Here is a 17,909-nt window from a genome sequence, read left to right as displayed (position 1 = left end):
TGTATGACTTGGTCATAACAGGCAGCGTGGCTTCCTTGTTGCTGTCTCCCGGGTCATTCACTCTGATGGAAACCAGCTGCCATGTTGTAAGGACACTTGAGCAGCCCTATGGGGAGGCTAATGTAGTCAGGCACTGAGGCTTCCTACTCACAGTCACGTGAGTGAGCTTAGATGTGGACCCTCCTGCCCCAATCAAGCGTTCAGATGACTATGCTCTGACTGACATCTCCATGACAACCTCACGAGCGATCCCGAGCTACAGCTAACTCTGACAAGCTGCTACTGGATTCCTGACCTATAAAATGAGATATCTTTGCTTTTTAAAAATCTATCAGTATTGAGGGTAATTTGTTATGCAAAGACAGATAATATAACACCCACGTGGAACCTCTTTTTGGACAAATCATAACCTTGTTTTGATATGTGACAACCATGTACGTGGGTAAGACTCATGTGATTTTGAGAAGGAATGCCTTGCCCAGAGTGTCAGTACCTGGTGAATTCACATATGTAAGGAAAACTACCTGCAGTGCTGATTTTTTAAAGTGGGGTCTGTGTTTTCAAAGCTAAATGCTCAACTGATTTTTTAAAATGTGCAGTTTGCAGAAGGTGCTGTCAACAGCGTCATCTGCAAGACTGTGATATCTTGAAAGGCAGGCTTGACATCTTGCTTATCTTTTGTTGTATCTATTCCCACTCTTCTCCAGCCCCCAACTCATGCCCCCCAAGTGCCTAGGATTATGTTTTACATAAGTAGGCACTCAGTTTGCATGTTGAATACAGTAATATTCGGATGCATTCTTTTAAGAAGAATTATTCATTTTACCCCTGCCCATTCTCTCACACCAAACGTCTTGTCCCAAGAAGTCTTTTCTTCTTTTTTGGAGGAGAGGGAATCATTACGTCCTCTTCTTGTATTCATTTCTAAGGAAGCATTTTTTGCTAAGTGTTGTTTTGAGAGTCATGGATTAGTGGGTGTGGTCTTAAGAAAAGAGGATTGGCCTGCTTTTGCCCAGAATTAGAGAATACTTTGCTCTCTGTCTTTTGGGAGTTGGTTTCCATCCCACTGGGCTGTCCTCTACCATCCTCTACCATGTGCCAGGGTGACTTTGAAGGGGGTGATGGACCTTAGTAGAGATCCTCGGCCACTGGCAGGGAGGCAGTGCCCACCATTTCCCGTGGACCCAAGTTGTACCACCTTTTGGATGTCAGGCAAATGCAGTTGCAGCCACTACCCTCTGGCTCAGCAATCAGCCTCTCTCAGCTTCAGTGCTTGCTCTGGAGTATGACGGAAAAGCCAAATTTATTGAAGTCTCAGGGCTGATTCCTGCTCCCACTCAGTTGTGAGTCTTCAGCTTTGTTTAGAAACTTGTGAATCATTAACTGAAACTCTAGAGCATAGCTGTGAAAATAATTGTGGTTCAATAATGATGTAATAAACTTCTTTCAGTATAACATTAAAAATAATCCGCCAAAAAAAGAGGAAAAAATAATAATCTGCCAACCCATGCCACCTGTCAGCACAAGCTCCCCGGCAATATCTGCCTGCCTCGGATGGGATGAGAATTGTGATGCATAAGGTTGGCGGTCAGGTTTCCTGCGCCCGGCAGGGGTTGCTACTTGGGGGGCTGTCCCCTGAGGGAAAGGAGAGCATTCAGCTGCCACCTGCTGCTCCACAGTTGGTGTTTGGATGATACCACTCGGGGAAATACACACAGTGTCAGAGTCAAGCTGCTACCAGTGGGTGTTTCTATACACAACTCCTAAGCTTCAGGAAAGTTCAAGGGGAAAAACTGGGTATTGTAAAGATAGACTTTGAGAGTGTATGATATCCCACATGACCTGTTCTGCAGCAGGCTGTGTACTCCAGAGAACACGCCATCTGAATACTGCGACGGTTTTAAATCTTACTGGAGACTCCCTATAAATGTTGCCACTTGAGGGATCTATTCTGGGAGAAAAATATAGCATGTCCTCCCGGGATGCCGCTTGGATTCCATTACCAATATTGCTTATGGGATCGAGTGTGGCAGTGCTTTTATCATGACTATAAAGTGGTTACGAGCCAATTCCTCATATAAAACATACTCAATAATATTGAGGTTTTTTTTCCTTTTCTGTTTCCTTCTTTTATTTCCTTCCTTCCTTTCCTTTCTTTCTCTCTTTTTTTAACGACAAACACGATGTCAGACAAAGGGCATCAGGACTTAGTCTTGGTAGTACAAAACAAAATAACAATACATAAACACCTTTGTGAAGGCAGCTTGAAACCCCATGTTTTCTATTAAAAAGTCATGTTCAATCTTCACTGTTGATAGAACCGAATAGCTAACACAGAGAACATTGTATATCAGAAAGGTCAATAGTTATTATGAGCTACAAATATATTTTTTTCCATCCTTCAGGCTGTTTAGCGCATATCACAGCATGAGCAGCTGTCTTCTTTAATGCTTGTAAAATTAGAATCCCAAAGAGGAAGAAAAAATTATGGTTGCAATGATTGCTCTTTGCTTTTGTAAGTTTACTTTAATATACTATCTTATATACATGAATCTTCGGTGCAGCCTATCCACGGGGCAGTAACTGGTTGCCAGTATCGAGTTGAACTGCCATGTTTATTTTCTTAGCATTCTGGCCAAATCTCCATCTCAGGCACAGATGTTGTCGACATACCATATTTTCAAAAGGAGTCATATAGAGGAGTCTGGTTACTGAGGCACTTGCAAACACACACATATGCATTCTGCCTTTTCATTGCTTTAAAGCTCTGTGACTAACTACAACAATGCCATGTGATGAGAAACAGTTATGCAGCACTGGGTGAAAAATCAGGCAGTGATTCAAACCATTGATACACAAAGTATCACTCTCCATGTGTAAAGTGCAGATGTGTGGCCTGAGAGGGCACCTTTTAGGTTGTTAAAGGTTGATCTTCTGCCTGTGCCTGGAACTCCTGGTCCTCACTCAGCACATAGCCCTAAAGACAAGGAGTATTTTACATAGCACATGTAAGCATATACTGGACGTTATAGCTGGCTCAGTCTTTGTTCAGTTATTTACATTAAATATGTAACGAGTATCTATAATGAGCTGGGACTGTTTATAACAGTGCTTACATTTGGGAGGAGGGGAAAATATATAACAGTTTCTGGAAGTGCTTAATGCGCTAAAGAAGAGCGATGCAGGGTAAGGGGCTAGCGAGTGATGAGGGCCACGTTTTGGTTGTGTGGTCACAGAAGACTAAGTCATGTGGATATCGGGGTGAAGATGCCACAGCTCCAGGCTCATGATTCGAGTTGCAGCTTCATCACTCTGCACTGGTAAATAGCTTTACGGAAAACTATTATTTGGATAGATATGTGCCAGTGACGATGAAATTCTAGAACTGTTACCCTTTGGACTTTTGTCCAAAATTAAAATAAGTGATATACTAAAGACGAATAATTTAGCATGTAGGAAACTAAGGGAGGGGTCACTAAGAATTGTCCAGAGTGTCCTGTGCCTCCCAGATGAACCTATTGACATTGTCATTTATTTGAGGATCTCCAGAGAGAGCAGCTTCCGTAGAAAAGTGGGATAAAGATTGAGTAAAAATAAGTGATTACTTTGGTGAATTTGGTGATGAAAATAAAGAGAGCTGAGTATGTTTATTGATTGAGAGGACTGAGTTTAAAGTTGTCTGTATTAGAAATGCTAATTGAAGAATTTAAATCCTAAGGGATATTTCATTAGTAACACAGAAAAAGAGGTGAGCCTCTGAAATGGGGGGAAGAAAAAAAAGGATGTGAGCAAAAAAAGGGAGAGGGGGAGGGAGAGAAAGGGGAGGGTGATGGGAACCGCGCTGAACAACTTAATCTCAATAGAGTAAAGGTCGTTTGCTGAGATAAAGGAAGTGGGAGAAGGAGGGGATTTTGAGAGTAAAGAAAAAAAGCTATGGAGCAGCTCATGTGGGCAAAGCAAGTAGGATCAATAGAAAATAAGCAATAAGATTACACAGTGGTTAGAAGCTGCATGACTTAACTGTAAGTGCACTGATTTTCTAGGGTACCCTAATAATAATGGCTTTGTGGTTTATCAAGGCATTGCTCAGGATAGTGGGCTTTTCCCAGGGATGGGAGCCGGCTCCATGGGAATGAAAGAAAGACAATAGAGCGAGGGACTCCAAAGGGTTAAGAGACAAGCAAGTGAGGATGGATAGAGTGATGAGCTAGGGAACAGGAAAGGATGACGGGGGTAGGGGTGGGGTGGAGGTGGTGACGGGGGTGAGACAGCCAGTAAGGGGGGGCTTTCTTCCCAGAATGATTTGTGAGAATGCTATTTGTTGCTTTTAAACAAGTTTATCTTTTTTTTTTACAAATGGAACTTGTACCTGACTTTTTTTTTTAATAAATTTATTTATTTATTTATTTATTTTTGGCTGTGTTGGGTCTTCGTTTCTGTGCGAGGGCTTCCTTTAGTTGTGGCAAGCGGGGGTCACTCTTCATCGTGGTGCGCGGGCCTCTCACTATTGCGGCCTCTCTTGTTGTGGAGCACAGGCTCCAGACGCGCAGGCTCAGTAGTTGTGGCTCACGGGCCCAATTGCTCCGCGGCATGTGGGATCTTCCCAGACCAGGGCTCAAACCCGTGTCCCTGCATTGGCAGGCAGATTCTCAACCACTGTGCCACCAGGGAAGCCCCCAAGTTTATCTTTTTAATCTGTATTTTTTTTCCTACGTTCATAGAAAAATTGGAAGATGCACAAAAGTATAAATAAGGGGGAAAAAAACAACAACCCTGTAACCTTATCCCCAGCTACAGTCACTATTAACACTCATGTTTTGTTGCTGCCTTATTTACTATTTATTTATATATTTATTTCAAAAGTGGGATCACACCCATAGCTCCTACATTTTTTAATGTTAAAAAAAGTCACAGCTCACTAGGGGATAATAGCTGGGCTTTTATTAGACACTGTTTGGGGAATAAAAGTACATTGGGGCTCTAGCGGCCTTGGTTGCAAGGCACCTGTAAAAATAAGAAATGGTAGTATCTGCGTGTGCCTACATCAGTTCATCACTTTCAAATACACTATTTTTCCTGGCTGTGTAATGTATTTTTCCTGGCTGTGTAATGTTCCATCACATGGTGATGAATTTCTTTGAAATTAATCTTCCTTCAACTTTCTTATCACGTCTTTGGGTGGATTTCTAGAAAGAGTATTACTGGGTCAAAGAGGATAAGCTTTTATTTTTAAGCTAGTATGGACAATTTGTTTTCCAGAAAAGTTGTGCTGTGTTATCAGTTTATATGTTTATCAGCAATGTTTGATGTTCATATTAATTGCCATCTTAATATATGTGTTCTTATTTGCTAAAAATATTAAATTAGTAGAAGATGCAGAGAAGATACCCTGAAAAGCAATATGTAAAAACATCTCATGTGCTTAATTTGCATTTTTATTTCTAATGATGTTGAATAATGTTTTAATACATACTTACTGGCTATTTGAATTTTTTTCAGTGACTCATTTATGTCCTCTATTTTCCAATTGAGTTTTACTCTTTTTTCTTATCAATCTGAATGAGATACTTAGATATATGTATTAAGGATATTATCTTTGCCATATTTCTTGCAAACATTTCCCCATTTTTTTGCCTTTTACTTCTGTTTAGGATGTTCATTGATAAACATATGTTTTTAAATTTTATATAGAGAAATCTATACATTTTTCCCTTTGTAACTTTTTTTTGTTGCTCTCATACCTTAGAAAGGTTTTCTCTATTTTTTCTAACAGGTACTTGGCATTTTAAAAATGAAGCATGGTTAAAGGTCAAGGAATGGCTGTGCCAATGGGTGACTAAAGGTAAGTCAAGAAATGAGTTTGTTGAGCTTTGGCAGTCGAGGAAATCTGTGTGGAATCGGGACCCATCCTGGAAACTCTGACGCTGGCATCTGCTGCCGTCCGGTGGAGACGGCTGCGCAGACCTTAGCACCAGCCTTCGCCATTGAGGAAGGTCCACGAAAGGTGTGGGTGTTGACAGAGAGCGGCATTGAGAACAGGTAAACAATGCTGTTTTGTTTTTTTTTAAGAGGAAGTTTTTATATGCTGAGGTTGGAGGAAATGTTGCGGAAGCGCCGGGTGATAACCACTGCTCTTTCGCGCTGGGAGAGTCAGAAGCGTAGGAACGAATCATGGCCTCTGTTGAGAGCAAGTTTCTAGAGTAGTGGGCTCTAAGGGAAAAGGGCTTCAATCAGGGTGAAGACGCAGAGGTGGGGCTTGTGGAAAAGATGGTGGCAGTAGCAGAGCTTACTCCTAATGACGGTTCCCAGATGAAAACACAGGACACCTTGTTAAATCTGAATTTCAGATAAACGATGACTGCTTTTTTTAGTATGACCCAAATATTGCATGTACGTTTCAGATTTAACTGGGAAGCCTGTAGTTTTACCTGTTAACTCTGGAACCCCTGCTCATGAAAGAATGAGGACTCTATGTGGCACCGAGGAAGGGTTTCGTGTGAGAGAGTCACGTTGTTAGCAAGAATGAAGAATGGAGGGGTTTAGGAGACTGGCCTGGGATACATCTGTTTGACACAGAAAAGGTTCTGAATGGCTGGAACTTTCTCACTGGAGAGTGTTAGAGAGCCAGGCAATAACTGAAAATTCAAGTAAACGTTGGTGTGATGAAGTGGCTTTTTCAAATTTGCCTTCTTGGATATGGGGTCCAGCACAGCAGCCCAGTTTTTATTTTCCTGTGTGAACGTGTGTGTTCTGGGTGTAGAGGAGAGCCTGGGTTGGCAGGTCTCCACAAATGTCTCCTGAGTCAGTATCTTCTGCTAATTTATTATTTTTTATCATACAGGAGGAATTTGACTAGGCAGCTAAAATTTGTTGGTTTTATTATGGCTCTATTCCAGCACATCTTGAAGTGGTTATTTTTCAAAGTGTTTTCAGTTCGAAGTACTATATTAAATCCATCATCAATAAAGAACTGAGGTTTATTTATTGGAGAATATTCTTAGTAACATTATTTATACTTTGTAATAATTTAGAGGAGCCAGAAATGGGAGATAACCCGATAATTATCTATATCTGTTATTTTGCTAATGAATATCTATTTTCGACATCTTTAATTAAGCAAATTTTCCTTTATCTTATGATCCCAGTAAGTTTCAATGACCACTGCCCCATCTCAGCACCTAAACAAAGTCTTCTTATCCCCTGGTAGAAGTAGCCCTGCTTTGCTGCGAAGAAGACAGGACTCCATCCTTAGGATCTTGGTCAGCTGATATACATGTAGGCATCACAATACATGTGTAGGATCATTTCTGTATCTGAACTTGATGTTAGGTCATTTGTGTATTGTCTTCAAGGCTATGCATAGTCTTCCCAAGTGGGGGGGGATAAAAAAGCAGTCATTTTTTAAATGATTCTATTTATATTGTTCGCAATTAGCTTTGCTGTACCCTTTTTCCTTCAATTTAAAAACATAAAGGCTATTTATTGCTAACGGTGATGGTGAAAATGGGGTCGAAGCAGCCTTTTCTCAAACTGGGTGCAAAGCAAGTGTGTTGATACTATTATAATTACTGCCCCCTTTCCTGCTTCGCATATAATGCTCTAATGATGTACTTGATATTTTTAACATCAACACTTTAGCATTATATCAGGATGGCATCTGGGACTAAACTGTATATTCTGTAATGCCAAATGATTATTTTAAAGACTGGCACCGCATATTTCCTGTTGCCTGGTAGCTGAACGCTCCCACCACATTTGTCATAATTGTTTTGTGGTTAATCCTCTCCACAGCAGGGACACCAGGTATTTATGGTCGCCCTTGCTCTAGGTCTTCAATTATTTGACCTTACGTGAGAATGAATCCATCTATAACAGTAGGCTGTTGTTTGCCCACTTCTCCATTTTATTATTGCATTTATTTCTAACAAACTCCATTTGCATGTCACTAGTAAAGTTCTCAGTATTTTTTAATAGCTTGAGAAGCTGCATTTTAGAAATGACATAAAGGTTCAGATCATATACCTGGAGAAAATGCCCCTCTCGTGATGCTTAGCCTCATGTTTGACTCAGAGGTATGACCTGTGTCTTTAGTTTCCTCCTGAATCACTTCAGTTACAAGCCAAACCAAATACATCCAAATAAGTTTCCCTGAAATAGCAAATGATTTATACGTAAAACACTTGCGATCGAGCACTCTTTTATTCTGTAGAGAGGCTTTAGAATATTTTCCACTCATTGCACAAATAATGCACAGGTATTGTAATGATTTCTGGTATTAATTATTTACATGGGAGATAATATTGCCTTTACTTTCTTCTGGTAAGTGTCATATATTATTCTTTTGGTGCTAAAATCATGTTATATTCTTTAAATTATTAACATCTAATATATTAGACAAACTAGCTTATATCTAAAATGGAAGCTAAAATATGTAAAGCCAACCTAGAAAGGTCTTTATTCTGAAAGTTATGTCTTGCCCTTCAAAATTTTTTTGTTGACACTAATAATCAACACCTACAATCCTTCCTCGAAAAGTAGAGTGCCTCTCCCCGACCAGGTAAAATAGCAGTTTGTATGTAAGTAATTTAGAAGACAGAAGTAGACTTAAAGGGGAAACACGGGCAAAGAAGAAATTATCTTTCTACCAAGAGAATTAGTTTACTTTAAAAAGAATATTCTCTTACACAATTTGAAGTCTAACATTTTAGGAGATGCATGTAAGTCCGAAAACATAAAATTATCAATAACAATCCTTGCTATTTTGACAATTATTTTCCTTTCTCTTTGTGGCTTGTTGGGAAAGAAAGCAAGCATTTAGATACATGCAGAACATGTAAGTAATCTCAGTAAGATGATATTCTTGGGATTTTCCATATTTATATATTTTTTCCTACATTGTATTTTCACTACCCAAGAGCCCTGGCTGTTATTTTTTTCCCGAAGTCTGAAGATCACCCCGTGGATTAACAAATGATTGAGGAGTCTCTCTTAAAAGACTCTTTAAAAAACTGTCAGAATCAGCCTGAGACAAAGATTTATTATGAACTATTTAAAGGGCTTAATATATGTATCCCCAATGAGCCCTTGGAGCAAACTAAAAAGGAAGAGTGGAATTCTCAAAGAATAGGAAAAATTCTCCAATGTCCCACTTTCTTCATACCGTGATTACTGTTTACTCAAAGGATAAAATGCCTAACCTGTCACACAAAGTCTTCAGAAGCCACAGTCCTGCTGATGTACAGTAAAAACAAAACAATGAAGACCGACAGCAACGTGCTTGAGAGAGGCAGCTGTAATTTACTTCCTAACCTGTTCACTAACACACTAATGTGGCTACATCTTGTAGCAGGAGCTGATCCCTGACCCACACAGCAATCAAACAACTACCCGAGTGTTGGCTGTCACAGAAGCTGGGACCATCGCCTTAATTATACGTTCCCGGATAACAAACCTTCCCTTAATGAGCAACTTTTCTCCAACGTGCATCCCAGCTCACCCCTTCTGTCCTTGAAAAGGCCCACTGTACATCACTGTGGTTGGAATTTGTGAAGCATATTCATAAGTATTCTTCCTAACAGGTAATAAATACTACCTGAGCAGGCTGTTTGCTTTATAAGAATGCCACGATATAATTAAAATTATAGGCTTGTACTCCTGGGAGGCTCTGGAGAAGAATCACTCAAGACCGAAGGGAAACTTTTCAGTGAACTTAGAACCACGCTTTTCTCTTTTCATATCAGTAATATAATAATAATTTTTATTGTCAGGACTATTTTATTTTCTTTGGGATTTATATTTGGCAACGAGATTCTCCACCCCACCGCAACCTCCGTGCCCTTAATTGATATGATATCTGCACTAGCGTTCCTTCTTCCTAGACATGGGATTTCTTTATTTTCCTCTTATTATAACATCCCTCAATTCTGCTCTGATCTGCTGACAATGCCCCAACAGTTAACACAGGCATATAGGAGGGTCTTACAGGGAGGTTTTATAGATACAGTCGTCCCTGGGATCTGCGGGGGATTGGTTTGAGGGGCCCCTCCTCCTCCCACAAACACCAAAACCCAGGAATGCTCAAGTCCCTTATGTAAAATGTCATAGTACAGTTGGCCCTTGTTATCCAGGGGTTCCATCCATGGTTGGTTGAAACCATGGCTGTGGAACCCGCGGATACAGAGGGCTGACTCTACCTTGAGCAGAGGTAGTGCCTCTCTATGGCAAGAAGACCTTTAGCATTGAGAACGAATAGCCGAGACGATCTTAAATATAAAGATTTACTGCCCTATGTCACTAGCTCAGTGCTGGGTTGGGACTGGTCCATCAGCAAGGCCAATGGCATAGATTGGTGACTCAGTGCCGCAAGGGAAAGGACTTGGGAGACCGGATTCATTGGTTCTACTTTGATTTTATTTTGCTCTCTTTAATACTTTGATTCTTTTTCTTTTCCCTTCATATGGGTAGATACGTTTTCTCTGTAAAACAGTTTTAGGAATGTTTGATAAGATACATAAGTAACGTGTATAGTATTTAGAGAACTCAATTGCAGTCGCTTTAAATTGCCGTGTACAGTGGAGTACGTGAACTAACCCACGTAAATCATATCGCCTGGCACATGATGAGCCCTCAGTAAATGGTAGCTTTTATGGTTGTAGTTGGTATTGCTAATGTCTCCGCAGGCTGGTTCTAACATCTGTTTTTAGGATTATTGGGTGGATCAAGGAGCAGGAATGGATAGTAATGCTCAGTAGTCCCCTGGGTCTCAGAGCAGAAAATCCTGTCCTGGCATAACAACAGTGGTGCCCTTGGGCAGGATGACGGCCACAACCTGGAGAGCAGCAGTGTGGCACGGGGGTGGGGTAATGCCTTGGAATTCGGAAGCTTGAGTTCTAGGTTTGGCGTAGCAGGCAAAAAGCTCTACAGTCTTAAGTCAGTCATGTATCTCTCCTCCATTTACTCCCTTATCCCCATGAAGCCCATGATATGACATGTCTTACCCAGCATCAGGAGGTTGCTGGGAGAATCAAATAAATCCACATGAAGGAAAGCCTCGATTAACGTAAGTTAAATTTGAGCAGCAAACATTTGTTGTGTACTTATGAAGTACCTGGTGCTGAAATACCACATCAAATGTGAATCTTATTAATGTCGGGGAAAAAAAAAACCTACCTATAGACATGTTACTATTTTGTTCTCAAAATTCATATATTCACTAACGTTCCTGGTTGTGCTATTATCGTTAACATTACTTTGGGTAAAAGATGTCTAGGCTGATAAATTTCCAAAATGGATAGGTATCATGAACCTGACTGCGAGATGGTAAGAAAATTTTACAGTCACTGGTTTTACTAGAAAGTGCTACAGAATAAATGTGAACGGGAGAAAATGCAAATGCAAAAGAGGAGAGGAGAGAATTAAACAGGGAATAAAAATGAGGAGGAAGAAAGATGTAGGGTAGTAAGAAAGAAACTACAGAGGGAGGGCTGAAAAGATGAGTATAAAGGACTAAGAGGAGGAGAAAAACACATACAAATGATACAGATGAAGCAACAGTAAAAGGTACAAAACAAGAACCTTGGTATATTGAGGAAAAAAGGGGAAAAACAGTGGAAGGAATAGGAATGCTATCCTTATACCCACACTGTAGGTTTGAGTTTGCAGACCAGCTGCTGGTCTTCAGCTGCATGTGCCAATGACCTGTGCTTTCCCCAGACCAAAAAAAACTGAGGAAGCACGAATTAACTCATATTTGGAGCTTTTAAAAAATAAATATAATCATTACAAAAGCAGATATCCCAACATTTGCAACATTACAATTTTAAATCCACATGCTGGGTGATAGCCTAGATTTTCTTAATAGCCATTTTATTTTGCGCATAGCCGTTCTGACGTACAGGGAATTAGGATTAATGCCGAGTCATTTACATACACATTTAATTTAGTTGTCACAACACTTTTTGAGATAAGCTCTTTTATTTTTCCCATTTTAAGGAGGATCCATTGTCTATGACCATGCACGCTCAAATACCCACGATTGCTTCTATAGAATGGCTTAAGCTAAATCTAGATTTATTAGTTGTAATTTACTTACAAATCTTGAACATTCTTTCATTTTTGGCTGCAGTATATTTCAAAGAGTTCTGGTGCATGGAAAGAAGTATGTGAGAAGGTGGGCAAAAGGATGATAGGAATTTGGAGTGATTTTAATTTTTACTTTATTTTCCAGATTTTAAGAAATGTACATATATTGTATCTATCTCTGTGCACTATGTTTGTATGTTTAAAGGGTTGGTGCTTGTACTGTCCATAACTTCTCCCAAAGAGTCTGCTTCTGCCTGCTCTGGAAGTTGAGATTTCAGGGAAAAGTTGGTATTGAACACTAATCAGCAGAGTGCCTGACTTGCCCCTTATCAGAGAGAAGGAGTCAGTTTGCCTTTGCAGCTGAACTCTAGGACTCCTTTCTGTCTTTTGCCACTGAAGAGACGGGCTTTTCTCTCTTTGTGATTTTTTTTTTTTTTTGGTGGTGGTGGGGCAGTTAGAGCATGATCAGAAGAAAAATGCCAGAGAATGCTTAGGTTATTTGATAGTCCCTGAGTTTATGTAAATCCTACAATGGTTTTCAAACAGGTGCAAGTTTCTCTGGCAAATCCCTTCTAACTACATCAACTCTGCTCTCCTCTCTAGCTTTCTAGTGCTGTCATTTTATGAGCTAGCCCTTTCCAGAAACCTGCTTTCAAAAATTTTTAAAGAGTCATATTTCTGCCCTTAAATGTTCTGTGACACATTTAAATATAACAGAACAACTCTATGAAAGAATGAATTAAAAACCGAAAAATTATGTGTGAATATAAGAAACAAGAAAATGTTAAGGCAGTGCCCTATAGCAGGTGGCGACTAAGGATGCAGAAAAGGACAGAGAAAATAAGACAATGCATGGAGAGGCCAGCTACAAGGAACAACGAAAACAAAAAGGAAAAGTAAGAGAAAAGAAGGGTCAGAGGGAGCAAGGGAAAAACCCCTAAATGTAAAAGAGAGTAGAATTCCACTTATATGAGGTACCTAGAATAGGCAAATTAATAAAGACAGAAAATATGACAGTGGTTCCCAGAGGCTTGGGGGAGGAGCAGATGGGGAGCATTTGTTTCATGGGTACAAGAGGTTTGGTTTAGGACAGTGAAAAAGTTCCAGAGATGGATGGTGACAATGGTGGCATAATGTGAATGTACTTAATGCTACTGAATTGTACACTTAAAAATGGCCAAAACAGTCACTTTTGTGTCACATATATTTTACCACAAAAAAGAGACTACAACTTATACTAATGAAAAATGACATGATACCAATGAGGAAAAAAAAAAAGAAGGAAAACACATAAATGTAAAAGTAGAAGTACCAAAGGAGAAAAACATGATAGGGAAGAATAGAGAAACAAAGCATGGAAGGAATGGAAAACTATGGTTTCCATCAAGGCTGAGGGGAAATAGTAGCTGCAGTGCCACCTTTCAGTTCTTTATTTATTCAGCGAATATGTACGAGGTACTTACACTCTGTGGGGCACTGGGGATACTGAAATTAATTGCATAGATAACTGTCCTTGTTTTCAAGGAGTGTCTGTGTAGTGACGGGTTACAAAGATCAATGAGACATTGTTTTGCCCTCAAGGAGTTCATGGTCAGTGCTTATCTAACTTTATTTCATAGATAAATTAGTGCATTTAATGAGGTATAGCCCTCTGCCAGTGCAGCCTTGGGAGGGAGGCTGGAACTGTAGCCCAAGTTAAACATACATTGGTCCTGGTACCACGAGCACATTCCAGCACAGACTTAGAGAGCTAGATGATCTAGCTCAGTGATGATCTAGAACAGTCTCCCCATGTGTAGCAAGAAAAATGAGAGCAGAGGAGGGTAAGCGATTTGCCCAGGTTTACCCCACCCCCAGGAACACAGTCGGGAGCACAACCCAAGTTTCCTGACTCCCCAGCCCAACCCTCATTTGATTAATATAGATTAAAAAGGTTGGGGAGGGCCTTCCCTGGTGGCGCAGTGGTTGAGAATCTGCCTGCCAATGCAGGGGACACGGGTTCGAGCCCTGGTCTGGGAAGATCCCCCATGCCGCGGAGCAACTAGGCCCGTGAGCCACAACTACTGAGCCTGCACGGCTGGAGCCTGTGCTCCGCAACAAGAGAGGCCGCGATAGTGAGAGGCCCGCGCACCGCGATGAAGAGCGGCCCCCGCTTGCCGCAACTGGGGAAAGCCCTCGCACAGGAACTAAGACCCAACACAGCCATAAATAAATAAATACATACATAAATAAATTTAAAAAAAATTGAATAAAAAGGTTGGGGGAAAAAACCCTTGATTAGTAATCAGAACAATAAAGGTGATTCACACTGTTCCACTGAGTGCCAAGGACTTACTGAAATAAAGAAAATCAGACAGGGTTTAATTTCAAGGGCTCCAAGGTCATTATTTTATAGGACATCAACCAATCATCTAAACATCAGGATAAAGAAGGCACAATCAGAGCCAGATGAAAAACACAAGGCAGAAACTGTTCCAGGGTGACTAATGCAATAATATTGAGGAATGTCACAGGTCCCCTATTATAGTCAAAGTCACTTTAACTAATTGGCTCAGGCTATAAAAACATACAATCTGGGTCAAATGACACTGCTGAAGGAAACGTCTCTGCTCAGACATTATCTGAAATCAAAGCATCCCAGTAAGAAGGCAAGAGACAAAGAGAATGTCCAGTTTGTGGGAGATCCTGAGAGATTTTAAAACTGGTTTATTTAATAGCAGCCAGCTTATGTGTCTATGGACAATGGTGATAACATTCTTTCTTCCTTGGTATTGCTTCATACTTCAGAAGCATATGATATTTCAAGGGATACTATAGGATTTCATTGACTCTAAGACATTATCAATTTAAGGTACCCCATGCTTGTATGAAGCCCTAAGAAAAAAATACTGCCGATTATAGAATCATGAGATAACATTAATTGCAAGATGCGCCCCAAAGTTAGAGATGATAAAATGTGGGGGAAATATAGAATCAATGACAAGGTAATTTTCCTGACTCAGGATTAAGTTTGATAATTATCTCTCTCATTTTTAAAAAGGGAAGTAAATCAAGGAATGTGTAGCTGGCACTCTTGATTGCTTACCCCAAACTCTCCCTGTCCTTTTTTCCTTAAAAAAGCCCTATTCCTGCAGCCCCTCCCCACCCGCTGGCATTTATCTCTCCCACAAACCCACCTCCCTCCGCCCAGCTACATTATTCAGGGGAAGTAAGCTCAGTCCCAGGCAAGAATCATGGTTGGCTAAAGCCACTGTGGGTCTAGTTGCCTACAACTGGTTTCAGAACTTATTCATTCAACAAGTATTTAATAAGTTTCTACTAGTTCCTGTCACTATTCTAGGTTCTGAAGTTATTGCAGAGGGGAAAAAAAAAAAAAAAGAAAAAAACCCCCTCCTCAATAGAGCTTACATTCCCTTAGGAGGTTTAAAAAAAAAAAAAAAAAGACAAGATGAATAAGTAAACTATGTAGTATGCTATATGGTAGGAAATGTGATGGAGAAAAATAAGACAGGGGAGGACCACAGGGGATGTAGGGAGACAGAGTTGTAATTTTAAATAGTGTGGCCAGGAAAGCTCTCACTGTGAAGGTGGTATCTGACTACAGACTTGAATGAAGTGAGGCAGTGAGCATTTGGATATCTGGCGGAATAGGGTTCTAGGAAGAAGAAACAGCCTGTACAAAAGTCCAGAGGTGGGACATGCATCGTGTGTTTAAGGCATAGCAAGGAGGCCCATGCTACTAGAGCAGAGTTTGGGAAGGAGAGTGATAAGGGTGAAGGCAGAGAGATGATGAGATGGGTGGTGTGATTAGGGATACAGCCTTGAAGAACACATTAGGGATACAGCCTTGAAGAACTTGGGATTTTACTCTGAAGATGATGACAAAAGCCCCATGGCAGTTTGTAGTAGAGCTGAAGCATGATCACGCTCTTGTGCTGAGACTGCAGGGGAAGGATGGGAGGCAGGAGCGCCACTAGGGAGGCTGTGGTCACCGTCCCAGGTGAGGTGGTCGGGGGGAAGGTGGTGAGATCTGGTCAGATTCAGGACCTATTGAAGGAACAACTGGCCAGACGTGCCGACAGATTGAACACGGGATGGTAGAGAAAGAGAAGTGTCAAGAATGACTCCAAGGATGACTGCATTGATAGCGATGCACTTCAACCATGGGAAGTTAGGGGACGTCTGCTGAATTTGGCTTTTGGGAGAAGTTTTAACAGAGATCAAAAAATTGCGAAGACTCCTCTGCATCTGGACATTGCTGTTGCTACAAACGTAAGTGAGAAGCAAGGCTGAGGACGAGACTCATATGCTGAGGCAGCAAGAGCAGAAAGATGGAGAGAACCTAGTTTCTCATGATGATCTTGTTGGGCCACTGAAGGAATGAATCTTAGGGTTGACCTTCCTTTGGGCTTCTTATTACATGAGATGACAACTTCCTTTTAAGTGAACGAAATTGATACTGAATTGAAATAATCCTCCTGGGCAGATAGTAGATGCTAAATCCAGCAACAGAACTTGGGAGCTTTGAGCGTGTGACTCGATTTTCCTGACAAAGAATGTCTCCAGTGAGGGAGAAGGAGGGTCGATAATTTTCAAGAAGGTTTGGCTCTGGGGTAATTGGAAGGGGAAGAAGACGATGATGGTGAGGGACCCCGCATGATGTAGAGTCAGCCTCCTGTGGGTGAGATGTGTGTGACACATGATATAAATAGAACCAGGTTTTTAAAAAAATGAGTCCACTAATTTCCTAATAAAGAGCCCAGCTTCGGGGCTTCCCTGGTGGTGCAGTTGTTAAGAATCCGCCTGCCAATTGCAGGGGACACGCGTTCAAGCCCTGGTCCGGGAAGTTCCCACATGCCACGGAGCAACGAAGCCCGTGCGCCACAACTACTGAGCCTGTGCTCTAGAGCCCATGAGCCACAACTATGGACACCCGCGAGCCACAACTACGGACGCCCGCGTGCCTAGAGCCTGTGTTCCGCAACAAGAGAAGCCACCGCAGTGAGAAGCCCACACACTGCAACGAAGAGTAGCCCCCGCTTGCCGCAACTAGAGAAAGCACGCACGCAGCAAGGAAGACCCAAAGCAGCCAAAAATAAATAAATAAAATAAATAAATAAATTAAAAAAAAAAAAAGAGCCCAGCTTCCAGAGCATTCACTTCAACCTCCACCCACCTTGTGTCTCCTCCTGCACGTGGCCTGCACCACCCCCTGTAAGAATGGACCAGCTTTCTCAGGGTCTGGTGTTCATCATCATCACTTAAACTAGAGACATCCTGCAGCTCCACCTTCATAGGTGATATCTGATGGCATTTAGCACTGTATGGAGATGCCCTGGGATCTAGTGGTGGGACCCTGACATCTAGCTCATCAGAGGCAGTGGTGATTTAAAGAACAGTGATTAAGGCAGGGATTTTGTCTTAAGACCCTTGTCTAGAACTTGAGTGTCCTTTCGCACGAAGCTGTGCATCTGCTCGGCGTGCGGGAGCTGGCTTTGCGGAGACAGTTGCCTTTGGCCCATTTGAAATATTTGGCTTCTCTCAGGAACCCAGGCTGTGAAGCATGTTTGCATCTTATGGCTCTTGTGGGCAGCTAGGATCAGTCACAAAAGATGCCACTTGAACGGATGTGTGCTGTTGTAGCATACCGATCTGTTACATGTAAACCTGTTGGCTTCTCGGTCGTTTGTGGGTGCATGTTTAGTTTCACCTGCACCAGCTCAGACTGGCACATGGTACAGAAACAGTCCCTCAAAGGGGAAGACTCTGGCTGCAGAACCATGAGGCCCTTCCCATCACTGCCCCTCTTCTGATTGGTGTTTTTACAG

General features: G+C 41.4%; 1 protein-coding gene and 1 long non-coding RNA gene across 8 annotated transcripts in view; one reads left to right on the top strand and one right to left on the bottom strand.

The window, feature by feature from the left end:
- Window positions 1–17,909, bottom strand: part of NPAS3 (neuronal PAS domain protein 3) — an 845,785-nt gene that overhangs the window by 69,239 nt on the left and 758,637 nt on the right. The gene's annotated exons all lie outside the window — the stretch shown is intronic.
- LOC132359664 (uncharacterized) overlaps window positions 5,813–17,909 on the top strand; it is a 94,595-nt gene continuing 82,498 nt past the window's right edge. Inside the window, exon 1 of the long non-coding RNA XR_009500897.1 lies at window positions 5,813–5,842. This is a non-coding gene — a long non-coding RNA (uncharacterized LOC132359664). The remainder of the gene's footprint in view (window positions 5,843–17,909) is intronic.

This window comes from Balaenoptera ricei, chromosome 2 (genome assembly GCF_028023285.1).
Source record: "Balaenoptera ricei isolate mBalRic1 chromosome 2, mBalRic1.hap2, whole genome shotgun sequence".
NCBI lineage: Eukaryota > Metazoa > Chordata > Mammalia > Artiodactyla > Balaenopteridae > Balaenoptera > Balaenoptera ricei.
The sequence above is the reverse complement of the archived record's forward strand: the minus strand, read 5'-3'. Positions and strand labels throughout refer to the sequence as shown.